General features: G+C 42.5%; 1 long non-coding RNA gene across 2 annotated transcripts; it reads left to right on the top strand.

Moving 5' to 3' along the window:
- Nucleotides 1–4542: 4542 nt before the first annotated feature.
- LOC114212382 (uncharacterized) lies at nucleotides 4543–20252 on the top strand. 2 transcript variants are annotated; one of them, XR_003609957.2, is made up of 3 exons: nucleotides 4543–4689; nucleotides 7737–7828; nucleotides 18449–20252. It is a non-coding gene; the product is annotated as an uncharacterized LOC114212382 (long non-coding RNA). The 2 variants fall into 2 exon arrangements; XR_003609956.2 differs by lacking the exon at nucleotides 18449–20252 and adding an exon at nucleotides 17724–18360.
- Nucleotides 20253–24078: the final 3826 nt, after the last annotated feature.

Here is a 24078-nt window from a genome sequence, read left to right on the forward strand (position 1 = left end):
AAAAAGCAGAAACAGACGTATAAATACAGAGAACAAACTGATGGTTGGGGGGGTGGGGGGATGGGAAAAGCAAGTGAAGAGGAGTGGGAGATACAGGCTTCCAGTTGTGGAATGAGTAAGTCATGGGGATAAAAGGTACAGCAGAGGATATATGGTCAATGCTGTTGTAATATCATTGTGTGGTGACAGATGGGAGCTACAGTTGTGATGAGCACAGCATAACACAGACCTGTTGAATCATTACACTGTACATCCGAAAATAATGCAATATTGTATGTCAACCACACTTCATTAAAATTAAATAAATGAATAATAAGATCTATCTACTTGGGAAAAAAGAAGGTTGGCGTGCCCAGCTGGATCAACCATGGGTCACATTCCTAGGGGCAGTGACTCCCTCACCCTAACACCTTACATACACATGAATGCCAATGGGGTTTCCACAGGTGTGCCAGCCTGCAGTGTCAGAGAATCTCTGGGTTGGGACGTAAGAGGCACATGGCCCAGAGCCTGGGTGAGGTGCAGTCAGATTGTACCTGCATGAATCTGGGGTCAAAGCCCCCCCCCCACATCTGGCCATCTTCTTCAACAGTGGCCAAGGGGGCCAAGAGGATTTAAAATAACAAGAATGAGGTTTTTTCCACACTCTCCAATGTTAACATCCATGATATTGGGTTTTTCAAAATATGGCAAGATCACAGTAAGCCCTATTGAGATGCATTGGTCCTTTCAACAATTAAAAACCCTCACTCTAAGCAATAGATCCTGCACCAGTTTTATAGATATTAACAACAGACCAGAAAATGAATATGAACCAGAGGAAGAAAGTGAAAATTGTCATTGGTAAATATCTTTGCACATAAATAAAAGTCATTCTACAACATCATATTTCTGACTCTGCTTAAGCTATTAAAGTTTGGCTAAATATGATTCACAGGCAAAATACAAGGTTTTAATGCTTGGCAGTTTGATAGCTAGGACACTTAAAACTGTTGATTACAGTACAAGTCAAAGGCTTCTAAGAACAAAAATAAAATTCATAGAAAAAAAAAAAGAAAAACCTCACTGCTTAAGTACATAATTGAGGGGCGCCTGGGTGGCTCAGTTGTTAAGCATCCGCCTTCGGCTCAGGTCATGATCCCAGGGTCCGGGGATCGAGCCCCACATCGGGCTCCCTGCTCAGCACGGAACCTGCCTCTCCCTCTCCCACCCCCCTGCTTGTGTTCCCTCTCTCACTCTCGCTCTGTCAAAAAATAAACAAAATCTTAAAAAAGATAAAAGTATATAATTGAGCAGTTTTAATGATCTTCTTTCAAGATTGTCTCAAAGGACATGCTTGCCCAATTATTCACGTCAACTCCATCCTAACCCAAGAAATCCTATACCACAGAACTATCACTAAGGAATTAAAGGAAAAAAAGAATTGACAGCCAACAGCTACACGATCAGTTACTGTACTCAATCAGATAATTAAATCTCAGCTGTTTGCACCAGCTAAGTCTCAAATAAACATTTGTTGACTGAGAAGTGAATGGCTGAGAAAGTCAAAAGGAAAACCAGTTACAGTATTTCTCTGTCAGACTATGTTAATACATGGGCCCCTATACATATGTGCTCTGTTTGACCTTTAAAATAAAGACCTGTTTTTCTTAATTGTAAGATGATAATATCAATAGTAATGATACTATTACTATTAACTAAACACTGAAACACAAGACAAGTCATATCTGTAAAGGAAGCTTGTGGAAATGGCAGGGTCTCTTTCTGAAGCGCACCCTTGGAAGCACATGTTCTTTTAGACAAATCATGGCAAACTGGTCATGCGATCTAGAGCACTTTTGGATAGAATGGGTAGAGGGTGATGATATTCTACAGAGGTGTACACACAATGGGGATATATGATCCCCAAATAATACAAACTCAAAAACCTTATATTGGAAGTAGTGTTAGAACTTAACCATCCCAATGACCCAAATGAGGAATTGGCTTAATACACCCCTAGACAATGGTACTCATAGAAGTCTCTGGCAGAGGGCGCGTGGGTGGCTCAGTCGCTAAGCGTCTGCCTTCGGCTCAGGTCATGATCCCAGGGTCCTGGGATGGAGCCCCGCATCGGGCTTCCTGCTCAGCCAGAAGCCTGCTTCTCCCTCTCCCACTCCCCCTGCTTGTGTTCCTGCTCTCGCTGTGTCTCTCTCTGCCAAATAAATAAATAAAATCTTTAAAAAAGAAAAAAAGTCTCTGGCAGAAAGAAAATGTGTGTAAGGTATAGCAAGGTCTTCAAAAGACCTTGAGAACATACAAGTGAAGTTCTTTCCCAACTTTCCCCAAGGAAACCAGCAGAAAATAGTTATAGGAATGAGATTCACAGTGAAATATTTTAAAGAAAATTGGAACTCCAATCAGCCTTGAGGAAAGACAATGACAGTGAACTTCAAGATTTTTTTTTCTCTCAGGGTATGATCCATTTCTAACCCACAAAAGGAAAATTAAATGGTAAGATTTCATTCTCTTTTTTTATTCTATTTAAATTCTAAAGCAGAGAGAAATGTCCTGAAAGGGGAAAAGAATGAAATAGGCTCCTGAGGGAATGTAGCTAAACTCACTCATTCTGTGGAGATACTTGAAAAGCAGCCTCATTTAAGTGTAGCCTAAAGGCAAGAATGGCTGGACCACCTCCAAGACCCCGTCAGTCTGGTACCAAACACATCAGCACTCTCATCAAGTCTTTCATGTGCCTCAGAAGAATTCAGGAAGTTCACTGATTTTAGAGGTCAAAGTTAAGAAGTCCAAGAATTCTATCTATAGCATTGCCAAGAACCTCAGAGTTTATGAATGGTTTTTAAAGATGATTGAACAACCTCATGAGGGGCAGAGGAAAAGAAAATGCGTTGGTGAAGACTCGTGTTCTTTCTAAACATTTCTGTAAATAATTGTATCCCTTTCCTTTAGGTCTGAGGTTTGATTTTAACCTAGCTACAAGCTAATAAATTAGCTCATTACTATTTCATGGATGCTGACAGAAGACACAAGATCTCTGGGTTAGAGACAAAGGACTTTACTCATGGCAAAACATGCGGTATGAGCATTCGTATTTGGCATCGGTCACTTGCCCTCCAAATCCCACAGAGGAACAGAGGGCCCTGAGGGATGCCTGCACACAGTGGGGGAACTATTGGCGAGGAACATGGAGCTTGGGGAACTCACCATTCCATTGGAAGCAAGCCTCCACTTTGTCCCAGAAGCAGACATTACTTTACCCCTCAAGGCTGCTCACTGAAATACAGCCCTGAGAAATGGCCTGGGTATCAAGTGATCTTGGCCTTCCTTCCTTGGTCTACTCAGCAAGAGGTGTAGAAATACAGGACACCTATGGAAGACTGTCTCTCCTATGATTTCCTCTCACTATCCCATTCTCTTACCTATTCCTCCTTTCTCTCCTGAAACTGTGAAGAAAAGGAAACTCCAGTGAATGGACTCAGACCCTTCCCACAGCCTAGCTCATCACATCTTTAAGGTCTGTGGTCTGAAGAAAATCCCTCAACCTCAGAGTTTCTTATACCATTTCAGATTCTGAGAAGTAAGTGTCATCTTCTTCTATGACCACCCAAGAGGCAAGGTGGCTAGCCTTCATTCTCTTGGTTTCCTTAAAGACTAGCTGGTCCATACTTTTAATCTGCAACCCCTTTGGTGTCTAACTTCCATCTCTCCTTATTGTCTTGACAGCACTAGAACTATCTTATACTATACCACATACAGATCCCCTTAAAGATCCATTTTTTTACTCTATCGCTCATCAAGACCCTGTATCCGTAGGTATTTCTGAGAAGGATGAATTTCAATAAACAAAATGTTGCATTATTAAAGCATTAGGGTTCTACTTCAGCATCAATGCTGGCCCAATGCATCCCATTTTCTGCCAGTTTTATCTTCATATAAACTGTTCACAAGAGTCGTGACCAATAATGTTCACATCTTGGATCAGGGAAAATTCCAACCTGCCAGCCATAATGCCACTCTCCATTCTTTACCCAGGGAAGCATAATAAAAGCAAGTAAAAGTGATGTCATTGTAGAGAAATTTTTGAATTCATTCTCATTTATTTGGTTAGAAAGTAAATCACTTGCAAGCCTGACCACTTTAACTACTAATAATGTTACTGTGAAACTGTTGGCAACCCAGCTCACAGTGAACACTGACCTGCAATTAAGAACTATTGAAACCTTCAGAGCGTGGCAAATATAAATTTTCATAAAAACATTTTCCTGACTGGATTGATTTTGGTCTCAGCATTTTAAGGTTAATTTGGAGAAAATACCCAAGAACCTGTAACTGAGGGTTATTTTTGTTTTGGTTTTTTTTTTCAAGTCTTAGAAGCATTTCAAGCATGGCTAAGAGAAGGGTTTGATTCTATTATCTTCTGACAAACACACACCCACACACACAAACACATAAACACACGACATTGTCTTGTGTAACTCTTACACTTGAGCGAGAGAGTTTATCACATTTGCTCAGCTTCCGCACCAACCAGATACTTGTGCAATGTCTGTGGGGGGCGGAGGAGGGGCAGGCCCTCTTCCACAATGTGTTTGAAAAAAGTTAATTCAGCAAATGATAGGTCCACTATTTCTCCTACCTCTACATTAGGAAGCTCCAAGTTGAGTCACACAGCTACCAAAGAGGCACAAGGTAAGTAGGCCAACTGTCTGTTTCTCCCTTTCTCTCAATACCTAATTCTCTTTGATTGCTCCAATTTTAATATTCCCAGATCACACTCATTATTTATGGGTCATGGAGAGGTAGGAAAGGGAAGCAGTAGCATTCCTATGGGAAGAACCTTTTACAGGGGGGTTCCTAGGGTTTATGCTGCCATTTATCAGAATCTCTCCACATGGGGGCACTATGCTGTGTTCTGCCAGTTTAAATTCTTTTAATTCTCACAACAGTCCTCTGAATGTTTCCTAATAACGGAGGAATCCGATGCTGACAGGGCGTAAATGCCTTGCCCAGGGACCCAAGTGTCAGGCTCCAAAGCCCATGCTCTGTCCACAAACTATGCTATAAAAATAGGTCCACCTTTGGATTTTTGGTCCACCTTCAAAGGTGGCCTAAGAGCCATTTTTTTAGAACTTGAACCATTACTTTAAGGAGGACATTGTCCGTTTGTTCTTTCCACTAAGGCTCAAACAAAAGAATATGAGCGTAAACTGCACCGAAAAAAAAATTGGGGTAGACAAGTTGATCATGATCCACTGAAATAGGGAACTGGGAAATGGGTGGATACTCCATCTTTAAGAGCACTTATAAGGGTAACAGCAACCGTCCATCTTAAGTTGTTCAGAGAAAACACAGGAAATCTTTTTTTCTTTCAAGGTCAACTGATCCAAAACGAAAAAGGGAATCAAGAGAATGCTAATTGCTAAGATTTAATGTACTGATATTTCTGTGCTTGACTTTATTCATGTGCTTTGAATTAGGTAATAAAACTAAGATCAGAAAAAGTGAAGGGTGCCTGGGGGCTCAGTTGGTTGAGCCTCCAACTCTTGGTTTCCACTCAGGTCATATTCTCAGGGTCATGAGATCGAGCCCCGCATCAGGCTCTGCACTGAGCATGGAACCTGCTTGAGATTCTCTCTCTCCCTCTCCTTCTTCCCCTCCCCTGCCCCCCCATCCTCACCCACCTCCCACTCCCACTCCACTCATGCACTCTTTCTAAAATACAAAAAAGAAAAAGTCGAGCATAATTTTTTCCTTGGAAAAATAAACGTTCTCCTCAAACTATTTTTAAAATTTCAAACAATAAAACTATTTCACTAATTCTTTAGCTCCATGGGCAGTTAAAAAATTGGTGGGGGGGTGGGTGAAGAAAGGGGAAATAATAAGAGAGAGGCAAGGGGGCAGCAGTGGGGAGGAGGGAGTAAGGAGAATATAGGAATAAAGGAGAAACACGTTTAAAGGGGAGAAAAAAAGAGAAAGTATCAGAAGGAGAGAACAGGAGAAAAAACTGAGAAGCAAACAAAAAGCGAAGCTGAGGGAAGGAAACCCTAGTAAGATGATTTTTCCTTCACACTCTGCTATTCGGTTAGGTTGTAAGTGAACTTTAGGCCAAAACATCACTGGATTACCTCCTTCTACAATGGCTAGTTAACTGCTTAGCCATGGTTCACAGGTCTCCAATGTCTCTTATTAAGTTTTCAGAGCCTTGGCTCCAACTGATATGACAGTAGCCATTTGGACAAACTATCATTCAGGGAGCTTGCAGGGAGCTGGAGACTATCACTTTCACGCTGAACAAAATCAAAATGAAAGACAAACTGACCAAGTCTGAAGCAACTTGAATACTATCTGAGTTAGCAAACCAGACCGCATGGTTTACATTTCAGTTCAATGCCAAGAAATAAAATTAAGTTCAAGCCATCAAAAGACATAATTACGAAGCATTCTCCACCGAGAGTACACCCTGGGCTGGATTCTAGACTTCCTCCCTTTGCTACCTCTGTTCCTCAAGCTAGTCATAGTCTATTTATTTTCCTTCTACTCAATAAGTTCTGTTGGCCAGTCTCATCACCTCCTCGAAGAAATTCTCCAAAGTGTTAACTACATCATAACAATACGCGAAGTGACTCTCCTTGCCTCATTAATCTTGGTTTCCGGCTCATTACTACACTCCACCCAAGCTCAAGGTATTGAGAAATAGTAGCACATTTTTTAAGTGAGGTTGAAATTTTTCCAAGTTCCCTATATCTCTGCAGGCAACTCTACTGATTTGTGTAACACAAAATGGAATTGTGAAAGCAGAGTAGAGCTGCTTTGGAACAGTCCAAGGGTCACCAGATGTTACTCTTATAGAAGATATAAAACGCTTTCTTCTAAACATGCACGTGATTAGATCTTGGGGAGGGGCACTATTCTATCATAGTAATGGGGATTTTTTTTTCTTACAAAGTTGCATTTTTCCTACTCAAAGTCTCTTGACTAAATGAATTTCATATGTGTAATCAAAGCATTATGCATGTCATTGTACTTGGAGCTAATTGGAGCAATTTTTGTTAAAATTTACCCACATGGTAAAACACTCTTTGAAAACCATCTCATGAGACTTTTTAAAGTTATTATTTTAAACATAACCATGCATCTTTACTTCCGCAGCATTTTTTCTCTTAAACCAAATGGGTACCCTTAGACACAACATGTTTCTACATCAGTGTAGGAATTATATTTTGATTCTTTTTTTTTTTTTAAAGATTTATTTGACAGAGAGAGACACAGAGAGAGAGGGAACGCAAGCAGGGGGGGTGGGGGAGGGAGAAGCAGACTCCCCGCTGAGCAGGGAGCCCAATGCAGGGCTCAATCCCAGGACCCTGGGATCATGACCTGAGCCGAAGGCAGGCGCTTAACGACTGAGCCACTCAGGCACCCCTACATTTTGATTCTTAAGCAATGACTGGAAGGTTGTGTATTACTATACAAGAAAATTTTGAAACATCAAAAGCTCCTAGAAGTAAATAATTTGTAAAAATATTAACAGTGAAAAATTGAAAGCAACTTCAGGAATATTCATTCATTCATTCAATAAATATTTATTGAGCACCTACCTTGTGCTAGCTCTGTTCTAGGCACAGGACTGAACTCCTAAATAATTTGTAAAAATATTAACAGTGAAAAATTGAAAGCAACTTCAGGAATATTCATTCATTCATTCAATAAATATTTATTGAGCACCTACCTTGTGCTAGCTCTGTTCTAGGCACAGGACTGAACTTGGAACAGTCCCCATCTCATGAAGTTCCCATCCTAGAGGAACAGGAAACTGATTACATAAATTACGGTGAGTTCAAAGAGTAGAATACCGTATGGTCCTATGAATGATGTGGTACAAGTATATTTATTTATTAACTAAAATGACATTCATAGTATAGTAAGTGAAGTAGACAAATAACAAAGAGGATTACAGCATGATAATTTTTGTTTATATATAGCAATATAAGAGTTAATTATTTGTGAGAATACTTGGACTTAAAGTTTTGGTTACCAAAAAAATTATTCAAATTTTACTATAGGTAGCCGTGCTATAAATACGTCACATAAATTATTTTCTCTTATACTCATTCCAACTTTGTGCCAAGTTTAGGGCTAAGATCATCTTAACTCCATTTTTATTTTATTTTTTTTTAAGATTTTATTTATTTATTTAATTGACAGAGAGAGAGAGAGAGAGAGAGAGAGAGACAGCGAGAGAGGGAACACAAGCAGGGGGAGTGGGAGAGGGAGAAGCAGGCTTCCCGCTGAGCAGGGAGCCGGATGCGGGGCTCGATCCCAGGACCCTGGGATCATGACCTGAGCCGAAGGCAGTCACTTAACCAACTGAGCCACCCAGGTGCCCCTTAACTCCATTTTTAAAATGAGAGAATGGGAATTGATGAGAGATTAATTAGCTTGCTTAAAATCACACAGCTTGTTAGTGAAGGAGCAGAGATTTAAACCCAGGAAGTTCGGCTCTAGAGATGTGCACTTTGATCAATATGCTGTTATGACTCACGTGTGCTTAGGCTCACACCGTGGGAGTTCAAATCCAGACTAAGCTATTTGTCAGCCATGTGATCTTGAGCAAGTTCTTTAACATCCCTAAGCCTTTGCATCTTCCATTCTGAAATGCAGAAAACAGTAGGTGACCTATCACATATGGTTAACATGTGGACTGAGAAAATCTATGTAATACCTAGCACACAGTAAATACTCAATAAATCTTCCCCTTCTCCTCCTCTTCCTTCACCTTCTCCTTCTTCCTTCTCCCTTCTTCTTCAAATTCTGGGGGGAATAGGTGACCAAATACCAGCAGTAGTAATCTCTAGACAGTATGATTACAGAAGACTTTCCTTTTCTTCTTTAACAGCATTTCCTACTTTATAATATATATATGTATTATGTGGTTAACTATTGGATATAAAATAAAATCCACACTTCTCAATTGCTACATGCTACAAATATAATTTCTACAAAGATGGACATCTTGCTAACAATGCTAAACTTTATCAAAGACATTCCATTTATCAAACACGTTTGGGTTGAGGAAAACATAAAAGTGAGTAAGACACAGAATCAGTTCTGACAAGGTTTATGTTATAATAGGTGGGAAAAAAACATATAAAGGGAGAACCGTCAAGGCAACAAGGGAATATTTTAAGAGAGACACGTACACAATGTTCTAGAAGCCCCCTAGAGACTGGGGACCTGCCCAGGAAGCAAGAATTCACACTGAAAGGGATGGGAGTCAGGAAACATGTCCTCCAATTTCTCACAGGAAAAAATAGATTATAGCTAGAGTATGATAGAAATGTCAAAAATAACAAAATCAGCTGCATAGACTATGGGCTATAAGTCACACTTCTATTTATGAGGGACTTTAAACTTATGAGTACCATACCCGTGTGCCCCCTGACAATCAAATCACCTCTCCTCATGCCTCCAGTTGAGCCTTTAGTTTAAGTCCTAAGAATATGTGGGAACTTTCTAAGAGGATAAGTCAGGCTAGGAGCAGAGGAGACTTTTCTGGAAAAACTAACTGAAGGCGGGGAAAACGACAGAGTTCTTAAAGAAAAGATTCAGGGAGGGGTGCCTGGGTGGCTCAGTCAGTTAAATGTCTGACGCTTGGTTTTGGCTCAGGTCACGATCTCAGGTTTGTGAGATCGAGCCCCAAGTTGGGCTCCGTGCTGGGTGTGGAACCTGTTTAAGATTCTCTCTCTCCCTCTCCCTCTGCCCCTCCCCACCCCCACCTCCACCCACCCGCCAAGTTCATGCACGTGCGTGCGCACTCTCTCTCTCTCTAAATAAAAGAACAGATTCAGGGATAAAAGAGGCCTGAACCACAGGAAGTATCCATCCACGAGGAGGACTGATAGGAAGCAAGATGACAGGTCTTATTTGAATTCCCAGAAAACCACAGGTGAGAGAAGGGGCGGGGGGCAGGGCTTGGCAAAAGAGAAGAGTACTGTGTTGGCTTTTGCACTAAGGGAGACATGAGCTGGTAGTTTATAGATTTGTATGTTTCATTCTCATGCTCTGCCACTCCCTGAGAGACCAGTATGGACCAGAAACTCTCCTTCTGATAAAAAAGGGTGAAGTGCTTGAGCGAAATCTAAGCATAAAGTGTGATGACCAGTGGAGAAAGTCAATTTTGGATGTTACTTGGGAGCTGTTGCTCATATATTGTTATTCTTTCAATTCTTGAAGAGATGTTTATTTTTTGTTTTTAAAGACAAAATTCTCACACTCTCTTAACATATCAAACATAAAATCTCCAAGGTTGTCAACTGAAAGAGATTCTCCACATTAGGGCAAAAGTTAGAACTACATCAATGACTTCATACAAATCACTATGATAAATGGGAATACTACCAAAAGTAAAACATGTAGAAGTCATGAACAGGTCATTTACACACACAAAAAAAAGTACAAATGTATAATAATCATAAGATTAGGATTCACCTCAGTACCAGAAGAAATGTAAATTAAAACAGCGAAGTACCATTGTTTTCTATCAAACTGAAAAATACTTTAAAAATTACAATAGCTAACAGTCAAATTAGGGGAAACTTCACAGAATAATTTATTAGGCATCAACATATGCATACACTGGGAACCAACATTTTCACTTCTAGGAATGTATTATAAGAAAATTAACAGGGATATACACAAAAATTCATGACAAAGATATGCACTAAGGTTATTTTTTTAAAAAAAATTAGAAACAATCTAAATGTCCAACAGTGAGTAGTTGAATAAATTTTGAACTTTTTATTTTGAAATAATTTTATCACTTATCAAAAAGTTGTGTAAGAGATCTTTATAATAACTTTGAAACAAATTCAGAATAAACTTCTAGAACCTAGAAAGGCACTGTGGTTGGAGCTAAGTGGCCAAGGGGAACTTGTCTACCAATTCTGGAACTTTTTTGTGCGGAGCGTGTGGACAAAGTGCACTTCTGTGCATGCTCAGAAACCCAATGGTCCTATTGACTTTGACCAGGCTAATGTAGGGCTGTGAGCCCCCATACTGCTGATGGCTTAGTTATAAAATAGTAATTACTGACTCTCCATCCCCTATGGACAGTGCTGCCTGTAGAGGACAGTTGGAGAAATATAAATGAACAAACAATATTCAGAAAAAATTTTAAGAAGTACAAAGCAGTGAAATCAACAATCAATGCCAGGAAAATTCTAGCATTGACTATTACTGAGAATTTGGAAAATTTTATTAAAGAAAATAGCATCACAGGGCACCTGGGTGGCTCAGTCAGTTAAGCATCTGGCTCTTGATTTTGGCTCAGGTCATGGATCTCAGGGTGGTGAGATCCAGTCCCGAGTGGGGCTCTGCTCTCACCGAGGAGTCTGCTGGAGATTCTCCTCTCCCTCTCCTTCTGCCCCTCCCCCTGCTCACACACTCTAATAAATAAATAAAATCTTGAAAAGAAAATAGCATCACTATTGTGAATAGTTCAACAAAAATGAGTCAGGCCAGATTAACCTCTTTGACTTTTGTCAAATGGCCTCAAGACTCCTAGACCAAGAAACTATTATAGACACACTAAATCTAGATCTCAAAGTATTTTGTCTTCTTTGATATCTGTAACCAACAGCAATTGACTATTTAACCAGCAGCTAGATGACTTATGAAAGCATTTATCATAATTTGTTAAATGTATTTGTATCGACGTAGCCCACTCTCACCTTTCTATTCCTTACACAATGCCCACATATAGCAGGTACTCAATAAATGCTTGCTGAATTGATGAGTAAAAATGATGCTACATTTTAATTTTCGTTGGCGATTCTAGTAAACTCTTCAATGGAAGGTTACTTTTAGAGAAAAGGTCCTAAAAGATAAATGAACAAAGGGCTCCGAATTCCATTCGCATTGGAGAAGGAAACAGAGTTTTCCTATCTAGTTCCTAGATGAGAAAAAAAACCATATTTCACTGGGTCAGATGAAGGGAGGAATCTGTTCATGCGTATAAAACTAAGCTTTGAGGCTCCATTATAGTCGACCAGTCCACAATCACGACGCACTGCCCCCCTCTTCCCAGTCCCAAAACCTGAGTGGTGTTGACCCAGCTCACTTTCCCCTCACATCCTTGGAAGTCAAGTTTTCAGGATAATAAGATTTACTATGATCTGACCTATAACAAAACAGTAGGTGAGAAGAGAGGCCTAGGATATGATCAGCTTGGGTCTCATAGACCTCCTAAGAAAAGTCCTGCCCTCATTTAGATAGCCAGTTTGGTTAGCTTTGCCTCATTCGCTTCTGTTTTCCTAGATTGGAAACCAAGTATATGTTTACGTTCTGAAATGCTACCATTTTAACAATTCCAACTCGGTACCAGAGAACAGAAGTCCTGATCTTCTAACCCCCTTCCTGGTTGTTAAAAATCTGTAGGAGTGTTGAGCTTAAGAAAGAAAAGAAAAGAGAAAGGAAGAAAAGAGAAGAAAACAGAGAAAACGATTTCAGGTCTTTAAATGAAAGGAAACAGCTAATCTTCTTAAACATTTAAGTTAGAACATAAATTACAGGTAACTCCCACCATAAACACAGCTGCACTCTCTCGTATGGTGACATTAAAGACAAACACTCTTCTGTCAGGATCTCAGGAAAAGCAGCAGAAGTCTGCCTTTGTGGGGAGCAAATTAAAACAGTCCTGTTAGCATCCCCAAAATGCAGTGTGTTTGAAGATGTGGGCAAACAAAGTCCTCCCTCCTATCCACTCTCTCTGGCTTTGAGATAAGTAGGAACATTTCCTTTAAACAGCTCCTACATGAAAGGCAAGGCTTTCCAGCTGAAATGAGAGCCTATGTGTCAATGACAAACACATGCACTGAATGTCAACAACGCAACAGTTTGAAACATTACAGGAAGTGCCTTGAATGGCTCTGCTCACTGTAGGCTTGACTGGCCAGTGCTGTTGAGACATAATTAGAAAGGGCCCACAGGCACAGCTCCAGAGCTGGGCCCCAGACCAGCAGAGGCTGGGCTGAGCTCGGATAAAGAGGCAACACACAAAGTAACTCATTCTTGAGTAACTCCGATCATCTCAGCGTCACTGAGTTCGTTTCAAAGCCCCTAAGGTAAATTAAAATTAAAACTGAACGGTTTTGCATTGATTTTTTAACAGAACTAAGATTTTGACTTCTCTAAAGGCCAGGTAGAGAGAGGGAAGGAGAACAGAAGAAAGAGGAGGAGCCAACCCTACCAAATCTCGGGTTAGAATTACAGAACGCTAGATCTAAATGGAACATTAATGGTATAACTCAGTGGTTCTCAAGCCTAGTCGCATCTCAAACTTACTTGAAGAGGTTAAGGAGAGTGAGTTACATAGGTAGACAGATGGACAGTCCCCCCGTTCCCCACCCAAGCATCCGATGCGCTTGAACTAGGGCAGGGCTAGGGCACAGGTATAGTGGAAGCTCCAGGCAGAGCATTCTCTAGGATATTCAGGGTGGATAAACCGTGATTATCACATACAAAAAAAGTATGTTCAGGGCTAAGATACCAGAGGTTTAGGATGCTATAGATTCAGGGACAAGGAATCTCTAACCCAGTTTGACAGGCTAGAAGGAGACTGGGATATGCTGCTTAAATTGGCCCTGAGGCAAATTGTCAAAGAAAAGAGGCAGAAATAAAACTGTCCAGGGCGCCTGGGTGGCTCCGGCGCTTAAGCGTCTTCCTTCGGCTCAGGTCATGATCCTGGGGTCCTGGGATCGAGTCCTGCGTTGGGCTCCCTGCTCCGCAGAATGTCTGGATAGAGAAAGAGAGAGAGCACGAGTGGGGGCGGGGGACGGGAGAAGCAGGCCCTCTGCTGAGCAGGGAGCCCGACAACAATGCAGGACTCGATCCCAGAGCCCAGGGATCATGACCTGAACCAAAGGCAGACGCTTAACTGACTGAGCCACCCAGGTGCCCCAGACTGAAATTTGTCTGCTTACTTAGTCCTCCTCTCTTGGAGCCAAAGTCGGCAAAGGTTCCTCTTTGCTACAGATTCTACCCAGAAACACTGAGGCTGAATAATTTCCATCTTAATTCACATTGTATTCATAGAGGGATTGGTTCTTAGCTAGAGTCAGGGATGATTAGATAATCACCTAATGCTTTGGTTCTTAAACTTCTGTGAAGCCCTTTGAGAAGCAGACGAAAGTTACAGCCCCTCTTGCCAGAAAAAAATGCATAGATCTTGCATGTAAAATTTCAGAGTCAAAGGACACCCACTGGAGGAAATCCCACAGGGAAGAATGCTGATCCAGGACAAGATTTACACTTGAAAGAGAAGAAAAATAAGGAACAGAAAAGACAAATTGCTTGTCCCAAGATCTTAATGCTTAGTAGCAGCAAAACTAGTGTTATGCTTTGGGTCTGATTCCTGGTCTGGGGCCCTTTCTACCTCCTCGTGTTGTTGCTTATGTCGGAGGCCAAACTTATTAAAAATTGGGCAGAAAGTGGAACGGTGATTCAGTTGCAACAGAGGCCTCAGCCAACCCTGTGAGGAACTTAGGAACCAGGGTGGCCGCTCAGAGTTGTCCTGACTTGAGGCAGGGGTAGAGGGGGAGACGGGGAGCCTAGGCCCTTATCTTCCCACATGGACCAGTCAAGAGACGTGAACTGCCTAGAAGACATGTGACCTTGATTGGTCAGGGAGACCTCTTCAGGGCCTCCGTTGAGAGTTACCAGCCATCAATACTCCCAGCAAGACAGTGGAATGAGCACCTCTGTCCTGGGGCAGGGGGCGGGGGGGGGCAGATTCTGGACAGGGCACCATCACATCCATCACAGTGGGCTTGGGAACACTTGCAACTAGCCCCCTATTCCTTTTCAAAAAACCCTCAAAATGTTAAGGTAACATTTTCCTCTCTCCCTTTCCCTCTTCTCGGAAAACTACCATCAGCCCATAGATCATCAAGAGCAAAAAAAAAAAAAAAAAAGCAGCTACGATATCCTAAAATATATCTGAACTATGCTGGGGACTCCTCTAAACACCGTAATGACAATTGACCTTGACAAAATCAGGGAAGTCCATTTCCAAAAATAGTCTCTGGGGGATCCCAAAAGTAATGGGATGAAATTCATCGAGCAATGCACTGTTTCGCTTTATAGCCTTTCCATTTGTCATACAAATTACAATGAATACTTATTTCTTGATTTACATTTCAGCCTCCACACAATTGGCAGCTCCTGCCATGTTTTCATGCACCATCTGGAAGAACTAATGAACCCAGGAGCACTAGAAATTATAACTTGCTTTGACTAAACCTAGAAGATTTTTGCAGGCAATATGATTTTGCCTTTTTTTTTTTTTCTGGATTTGCAAGGAGATTAAAACATGAGTTTCACTGAGTGTAGGGCAGAAATATGCAAAGCTTATTTTAATAGAATGAACCTGAAGGCATCTGGCATTCCTAATCAATTCAGAATAATTTAGTCATAATGGCAATAGTCTCGTGATAGAAAGTCTCTTCTGACTTTGGAATTCTTAAAAATGATTACCTAGCCCACACGCAAATGTTGCCGTAGGTCCCGGTGCGCATGAGAGGGATCGCACAAGAATGCTGAACAGCAAGGAGCCTGAGAACTTGGACTCTGGCCCCCCTTGGGCCTGGGCCCAACTCTGACACCTACTATTGAAAGGACTCTGGACAAGTTACTTAGCCTCGTCAGATATCAGGTGCCCTGGATACAAAACAGGAATAATAAGAACTACATAATGGGGTTACTGTGAGAATTAAGTGAAATAATGCAAGTGAATTTAGTTGAACCATTAGGGCATCAACACTAAAGAAGTGCTTAATCATTGTTAGCGGCTGCCATTTTGTCTTTAGAGAGTTTGCCCCCCCCAAATTATATATGTAACACGGATGAATTACATAATCTGTAATTCCGTCCAAGTGCTCGTTTTTGTCCCATGACAGAGTGTGAAGGTCTTCTGGTTAGTCCTGGTCTCGCCATCTAAGTCCAGTGGACTCCAAGAAATGTAAGTCGATTTACAGATGGGGCCAGACATTTCACATTCTAGTCTTCTTAAGAGCTAAATTTAGCAAAGGAAATAAGTGACTGTCCTAACCCTTCCTCTTGCCATAGCAAACATCTCCGCCAATGGCAAAGCGAAGGGAGGAGGCAAATACTAGGACTATCCACAAAATCCAAAACGATGGGAGGTATAGTACTTGGAAGGCTCTTGTAAAATTAATACACTCAGCTTAGCATGTCAGCATTAATGTGATTTTATAGTTTTTGTAAAATAGTATTTTTTATGATTATAAAGCAAAAAAAAAATCACATATTGCAGAAAATACATTAAACTTTTTTTTAAAAGATTTTATTTATTTATTTGAGAGAGAGAATGAGAGATAGAGAGCATGAGAGGGAAGAGGGTCAGAGGGAGAAGCAGGCTCCCCGCTGAGCAGGGAGTCCGATGTGGGACTCGATCCCGGGACTCCAGGATCATGACCTGAGCCGAAGGCAGTCGCTTAACCAACTGAGCCACCCAGGCACCCAAAATACATTAAACTTTGAAGGAAGATAATAGAAATCACCCAAATCCTACAATTTGTGGAGGTTGAACACCTAATAAATCGCTGGGTTTCTTTCTAGTTTTTTCCGAGACACAAATAGAGCTGTTTTTGTTTTAGTTTTCAGAATTGTGATCATATTGCTTATTTAGTATTTGATCCTACTTTTCTTCATTTATACATGTAAACACCAGTATCTTTACACATTTCTTGAAAATGTGACCTTAGCAATATGTGGTAACCCCTTACATACATTTCACCGATGAATCGTTAATTTTTAATTTTTTACTCTAAAAAAAATAAAGCTGCAACAAACATCTTTACATATTAATTTTTGTCCAGTCTGACTAACAGATGGATAACTAGAAATGGAATTACTGCAAAGAATGTATTTTTAAGTCAATTATTGTCCGTCAGTTGCTTTTCAAAAAGACGATACCAGCTTGCATTCCCACCAGCAGTGCATTAGTACCAACCTTACCAAACCTCTGCCCATGCCAAATTTCAAAACTTCTCAAATTGAAAGAGTAGCTCATACAAATAACTGATATTTTGGCAAGAAGAGTATTTTAATTACCTAAATTAAAGTTCTAACGACCTCCACTAAAATGTGAAAGTGAATTCATGACGATCAGGTCAAGGTTAGCTATATTTTCTACTTTGATCAGTCTTGGGGTTGAATTATCTGTTGCCACCATCCCTAGTCTAGGAGTCTCAGGAGGTCAGCAAAGGGTTTTACGCACCTGCCACACCCCCCCAGCACAATGTCTCTCTGCTGTTCGTGCTCAGCAATTATCTGTGGAATGCAGCTGATGGTGCTCTCCAGCCTTGGGTGATATCAGCCCATCTTGTGAAAGAGGCAGATACAGAGGACAAAACCCAGAAATGCCTACCTCCCCATCACCACAGTGTTATCTGGATCAGGGGAAAGGTAAAACAAACCACAGGAAAAAGGCTCTGCAGTGATAACGTGGTACATCTTAGGCTAGAGAAATAGCTTTCCAACTTTTTTTGACCATGGCCCTCGATAAGAAAAACATTTACATAATGACTCAGTGCACAAAAACGTATATAGAGATATATAATTAAATACCGCGTACTCCTGACGGTTTAGGATGCACACTGGTGTTTGATATTTCCATTTTTTTAAAAGATTTTATTTATTTATTTCAGAGAGAGAATGAGAGATAGAAAGCACAAGAGGGAAGAGGGTCAGAGGGAGAAGCAGACTCCCTGCTGAGCAGGGAGCCCAATGTGGGACTCGATCCCGGGACTCCAGGATCATGACCTGAGCCGAAGGCAGTCGCTTAACCAACTGAGCCACCCAGGCACCCTGATATTTCCATTTTTAAAGAACGTTCATCACAACGCACATCATCTCACCACATGAGGTTTGGAAAACAATTCGGCAAAGCAGAACTGGCCACCAGCGGCAGGGCAAACTCAGAGGCCATCAGCTTCCATACCTTTCAGGGGGTGGGGAGACCTTCCTTGGCCCTCCACTGTCCCTTCCCACGTGGGCACGGCTGTGGATGCTTCCACCCTCTGTGGTCCCATTGCCGTGTTCTGGCTTCCTGAAACCATAGATCCAGACAACAGTTGGTAACCTGTCTCTTGATGTCATGGTCTGGCTTGTGATTCTAGGCCATTCAATGAACATCAGTCTCTTTTATTTTTAGGATTTTTTTTAAATTTTATTTTATTATGTTATGTTAATCACCATACATTACATCATTAGTTTTTGATGCAGTGATCCATGATTCATTGTTTGCGTATAACACCCAGTGCTCCATGCAGAACGTGCCCTCTTTAATACCCATCACCAGGCTAACCCATCCCCCCCACCCACCCCCAGAACCCTCAGTTTGTTTCTCAGAGTCAATCTTTAATTGTTAAAGGCAAAACTTCTGCGGTGAGAACGGATGGCAACTAAAACCCACTGAAATGATGAAAGCCCTCCGGAAAGAGGCGGAGATTTGACAACAAGCTCGCAGATTCAACTAATTCGCTTGCTCTAAAAATCAGAGCAACCCAGAAGGAGGAGACTTCTAGCACTGTCATCTACCAAATGTCAATGTCCATCACTGGCTGCCGAAGGCCACGATCCCCCGCCTAGGACTCCAGGAGCCACCTCCTTCCCTCTTAGATGCTCCAGGGTCCATTTTCTGACCCAGACTCATAACCCACCAAATCTTCCCACGGTCTGGGATGCAGATTCGGCAGTGGGAGTTGGAGCAACTGTCTTGGACCACAGAATAGAAGGTTGTAGAACAAGAAACTAGATACCATAAAGTCGTCTCATCAATCCTAAAGCAGGTACTCTGTTATGTGAAAGAGATATAAGCTTCTATTCCATTGAAGCCACTTTGCTGTGTCCTTGCCTACAAGAGCCGAATGTGTTTGGTAACTAATTCATTATCCGGGTCACATCATGAATAAATATCAGAGTCCAATATTTGAACCCAAATCCGTATGAATCTAAAGCCCAGTTTCTTCCTGACCAGACAGTCTTGCCCGCAAAAACCAAAAGGAGAGCGTGTATTGGAAGGAGGTCAAGCTGGCGGCAAGAGAGGGCTAACCGCAAACGAATTTTCACTCTCCATTGCCTAAAACAAGCCTATGCCACATCCCACCGAAAGCTCAGGCCCCCTCATCTTGAATGAAAAACCAATAAACAGCTAGAAGGATAGAGAGGCATTCCACAAACCCCAGCTACACAAGCACAATGCCAACAGTTGCAGATAAGAGCCAGATTCAGGTTTGCTGTGGGAAGCAACACGGTGAAAACCCACGGGGATAACATGGTGTCAGCGACACTTCCCAGCTCTAGCTCCAAGAGGCAGCGCCAAGGTACTGTGGCTGTGGTTACGCCCCACCCCATTCACCAAAGGCATTGCTACCACCCAGTTCCCGGGGGCACCCTGGAGCCTGACGTGGGAGAGTAGTCAGTCCAAAATCTACACTTTGAAAGAACTGAGTCTGGCTTGTTTCAAGGACCTAAGCAAACAGCACTCCTCCTCACCGTCGACAGGACGAAAGCCTCACTGTGCATCACAAAGGTGATCTGGAGGCGTTCGTTTGCTTTAGCTGAAACAAACGCTGAACGACCGGTTTTTAGACCAGAAAGATGTTCAAATCCAGCAAGTAGGCTCTTTCCGTGTTTTATCTTGATGTCCTGCCCACACCCACCCCCTTCCCTGCCACCCCGTAACACTGAAACAGGGATACATGAATACGGGGATCATGAAGAAATTATAGAAATTTGTGTCTGTGGACCCAAAGGAATCACGAAAATCGATTCTGACCCAAATGTCACAACCAAAGAACGGGCTTCCAAACCAAATCAGCCCAGCTGTTTGTCCCCATGGAAGAATGTGGGCCGAGAATGGTTTCCAGCCAGCCCTCAGGCAAAAACAGAAACCCGACACCCCAGAGAAAGTCCCAATCTCCTGTAAACAAAGGGAAGAACTGTTCATTACAGCCACTGAAATCTTTTAATATCAGGCTCCAAGTATGTCAAGCACACCAAACAAATTTAGCTTCACCACCTGTTCCGGAAAAGAAACACCCATGCCAAAAATCCCCCTAAAAGCGCATAGATATTCTCAGTGTGGATTAGCTGGGAGTCTTTTCAAATATGTTCTATATTAGAGTTTGTAAACTGGGCACTGGATGTACACCACATGGCCGCCATGTAAGACATGTGAAGTTTTTGTTCCGTTCCTTTAAAAAAAAAAAAAAAAAAAAAACCACTTTAATTTGACAAAATGGTAAGAAGTCCTAAAAAAAAAAAAACCTACTTTGGGTGTGACTCTGAGTTGGGGTCCTGGGGAACAAAGGAGGGAGCCCAGAGTCTTACCGCAGGAAAAAGACCCATACTTGACAAATTCCATCATCCGAGAGAGGTGCCAAGAGAGGGTGGTTCATCGCCAACCGAGCAGGCTAGACAGTAACGGATAAAACACAGATGTGTAAATGTGTTGGTGCCAAGAGGTATAAAATGCCATGCTATATGCAGGTAACAGTCATGCCTTGGTGAAGCCATGTTCAAAAGACAAAAGTGAGAGACAATACCTGAACATAGTTTCACTCAGCATTGACTTGTAAGCACCTTCTAATCTCTGGATTCTGAGAGATGAAAGGAGATAATGTCTGTAAAGTGTTTAGGAAAATGCCAGGCACCTACTGAATTTTCAATACATGGCTTGTTACTGTGGTTGCCCTTGAGATGAAACTGTGCTCCTGGGTAGGTCGTATCCGCCCCCCCCGCCACCCCCAGGAACTTGTTGAGCTCCTATCCTTCAAGACCCAACTCAAATCTCCTCTTGAAAGCCTTTATCCCCTGCCCCAGGCAATGTTAGGAGCTATTCTGCCTGCACTTTCCAAGCCCGGTTTTAACGGACACAGATCCCGTCCCAGGAGTTCAAGAATAACTTAAAAGGGAGGCATGTAGACTAGTCATCTACGCATCTGTGCATCTAACATGTAACTTGAAGCATGCTCAGTGAATAAATGAGCCCTAAGTGCTAGAAGGAAAGAAGTTGGGACGGCAGACCAATGGGAATGTGCCCCCCAAATCCCCAGCCTATGGCTACGTATGAGATCTCCCCAACATTAACACCTCAGTATCGAGAGCAACAAGCCTAGCTATGCTGCCGGGGCAGGACTCCAGTCCTTTGCAAAGTTCCTGTGAATTACGTCTGCAGTGGCCCTCATGTGCGCTCAGGTCCGTTCTGACCACCATCTTTCTCCTTGCTAAATCTAAGCCCACTCCTTCCCCACCTCCCCTGCCCCCGTGACACCTCTGCCTCGCCACCCTACAGCAGCACTAGGAGCAGCCCCCCTGCCCAGGCACAGATCCCTGGAGATCTGCCTAGCCCAGACTCTCCATTCTGATGAGCAAAAACAGCCGAGTCTCTTGAGAAGGGAGAAGGGAGGAGCAGGCTCCCTTTGTAGCACCTGCGACTCTAGGAAGCTGAAGGGGGCTGAGGATGGGGGTGGGCTAAAGGGTCGGAGAGCTAAAACAGGTTTCTCAGGGAACCCGCAGGGCAGCCCCTTCCCCCCTCTTTCTCCCTGGGGTGCCCATGGGAACTCAGAAGCAGAGCTAGGATGGGAGGGGTACGAGCACCAGCCCCAGAGTCCTCACGCCCATTGCTAGAGTCTGCATTGGGATGACAGTCCCCTTCCTCCTCCACCGAACATGTTCTCAAGGGGCCCTCCCTCCAGGACTTCTAGCCACTAGGCACTAGAGACACGGTGCCCACGGCCTTCCAGCTGTCTGCTCCGCAGATACTGAGAACTAGCCCAGACCAAAAAAAAAAAGTATTTGTTCCCAAAGTTTATAAATCCTGCAAAATTAAAATGAACAAATACTCAACTAAAGTGTTTACCAAAAGTCACATTACACCAGCTCAAATAACATTCCCACATCAAGGAAGTTTCTCCTAGAACATGGGTGCATTTTCATGTGTTAGAACGATACGGGATGGGTTCTATCAAAAGTAAGTGCTCTGGGAGCCTCTGAGGGTCAAAATCGGCCATTCCTCCCTGCATCCTGGGTCCTCAGACCATCTCCAGGCTCCTCATCCTCAGCCTGCCAGGCTTGTCTGAGGAGACTGAAATGCAATTGCAGGCACACTTCAGTGCTTCAACAAAAGAGACTTTTTGTTAGAAAATGTATGAATATACACAAGAGAACGCAGCAAGCAGAACTTTCCTCACTGATAGAATAATTGGGGCTGATCTTTGAGGGCACCAGCACCTCCGTGGAGACTTCATCAACCCTAATATAATAAGCTTCACAAGCCTGCTCCTCTTAAAGGGAAAAATAAGGGTTTTGTTTGTTTTTAAAGATTTTATTTACTTGGAGCCTCTGGGTGGCTCAGTCGGTTAAAGGTCTGCCTTCGGCGCAGGTCATGGTCCCAGGGTCCTGGGATCGAGCCCCGTATCGGGCTCCCCGCTCGGTGGGGAGCCTGCTTCTCCCTCTGCCTCTGTCCCCCAGCTCGTACTCTCTCTCAGTCTATCTCAAATAAATAAAATCTTAAAAAAAAAAAAAAAAAAGATTTTGAGACAAAGAGCACATGTGAGCAAGTGCAGGGGGAGGAACAGAGGGAGAGGCAGACTCCCCCCTGAGCAGGGAGCCCGACATCCGATATCCATCTGGGCGCTCCATCCCCAGGCCCCAAGATCATGACCTGAGCTAAAGGCAGACATTTAACCGACTGAACCTCCCAGGTGCTGGAGAAAATAAGCTCTTAAATGGGTTTTATTTCAGGGTGGACTGGCAAGTCAACAGACACAGACAGGCATACATGGTACAGTGTCAACAGGAATTTTTGTTTTCATCATCATGCAAAACAAATTTGAATTTCCTACAAAAATGTTTTCCCTTCATATCGTTCTCATTGAGAAAGGAAAAATTTGTTCTCCCTCTTTCTGCAGAGAAAGACCCGTAGGCACTGTGGAATCACACAGAGAACTGTGCAACACTGTGAAATGTATTTAGAGTTATTTTCATCATTCTTTGCTCTTCGTGTATCGTCAGATCGTGGCGGCTTCTTCCTCTCCACGAGACAAAGTTGTCTCTTGGCCCTAGAACCCGATCAATGCCCACTGCACCTAGCTGACCTCAATTGTTAGGATTTCCCAAGAAATACTCCCCTCATCTTCTTCTATCCCTCTTTCATCCATTGCCCCAACCCTAGCTTTGCCCCAACCCTGTCCTCTCCTGATCTGCCCACCGCCTCTTGCTGGGGCACAGCTGAAGCCCCATTTCCCTCCCACAGGCTTTCGGTTTGAACTGTAACAATCTTCCCTTCACCAAAGTCCCAAAACAGAGAGATTTACTGCCACAACTTCACCCTTAAGTTGATGCTCTTGAATATTACCTAAAAATTATTTCTGCTTATGTCTTACTCCACTAGTAAGATTCTCAAATTCCCTCAAGGAAGGAACTGTGACTCACCATCTTTTTTATCCAGCACAGTGTGAAGCACCTGATAAACATGCATTGCCTGTTATTGTAAGTTGCTTTGGAATTTCAGATCTAATGGGGGAACTGGTACTTCAGCTACTTGTATGCTCACCCAGTGGGATTTCATAACTACATAAATACATATGCAGAGATTTACACATGTGATATGGTGACAGTAAAGTAGAGCAGCATCCTTTCATTATAGTCAATCTGACATGTTTCCATTTTTAAAAAACTACCATTGCCATTTTGACCAAGTCATTGATTAGAACCACAGAGGACTATCCCAGTGTGGGCTGATGTACAAGATGTCTACGTCAGTGTTCTCCAAGGAGCACACACTGGGTTTTCCTTTTTTGTTCTCCATGTCAATATTGTCTAATACACACCTGGCACTCTGTTCAGTGAACTCCAAAAAGAAAGCGGAAAAAAAAAGCATTTTGTAATTTATCATTAAATTTGATGTAACAGGCAAAGGAGGAAAAGATGTATCATTTTAGCAGTTTTACCACACCCTCCCAGGAATGGAAGAGTCTCTGAGAAACACTTTGATGA

Source organism: Eumetopias jubatus, unplaced genomic scaffold (genome assembly GCF_037043125.1).
Source record: "Eumetopias jubatus isolate StellerSeaLion01/CBP00866 unplaced genomic scaffold, mEumJub1_p1.0 scaffold_15, whole genome shotgun sequence".
Classification (NCBI taxonomy): domain Eukaryota; kingdom Metazoa; phylum Chordata; class Mammalia; order Carnivora; family Otariidae; genus Eumetopias; species Eumetopias jubatus.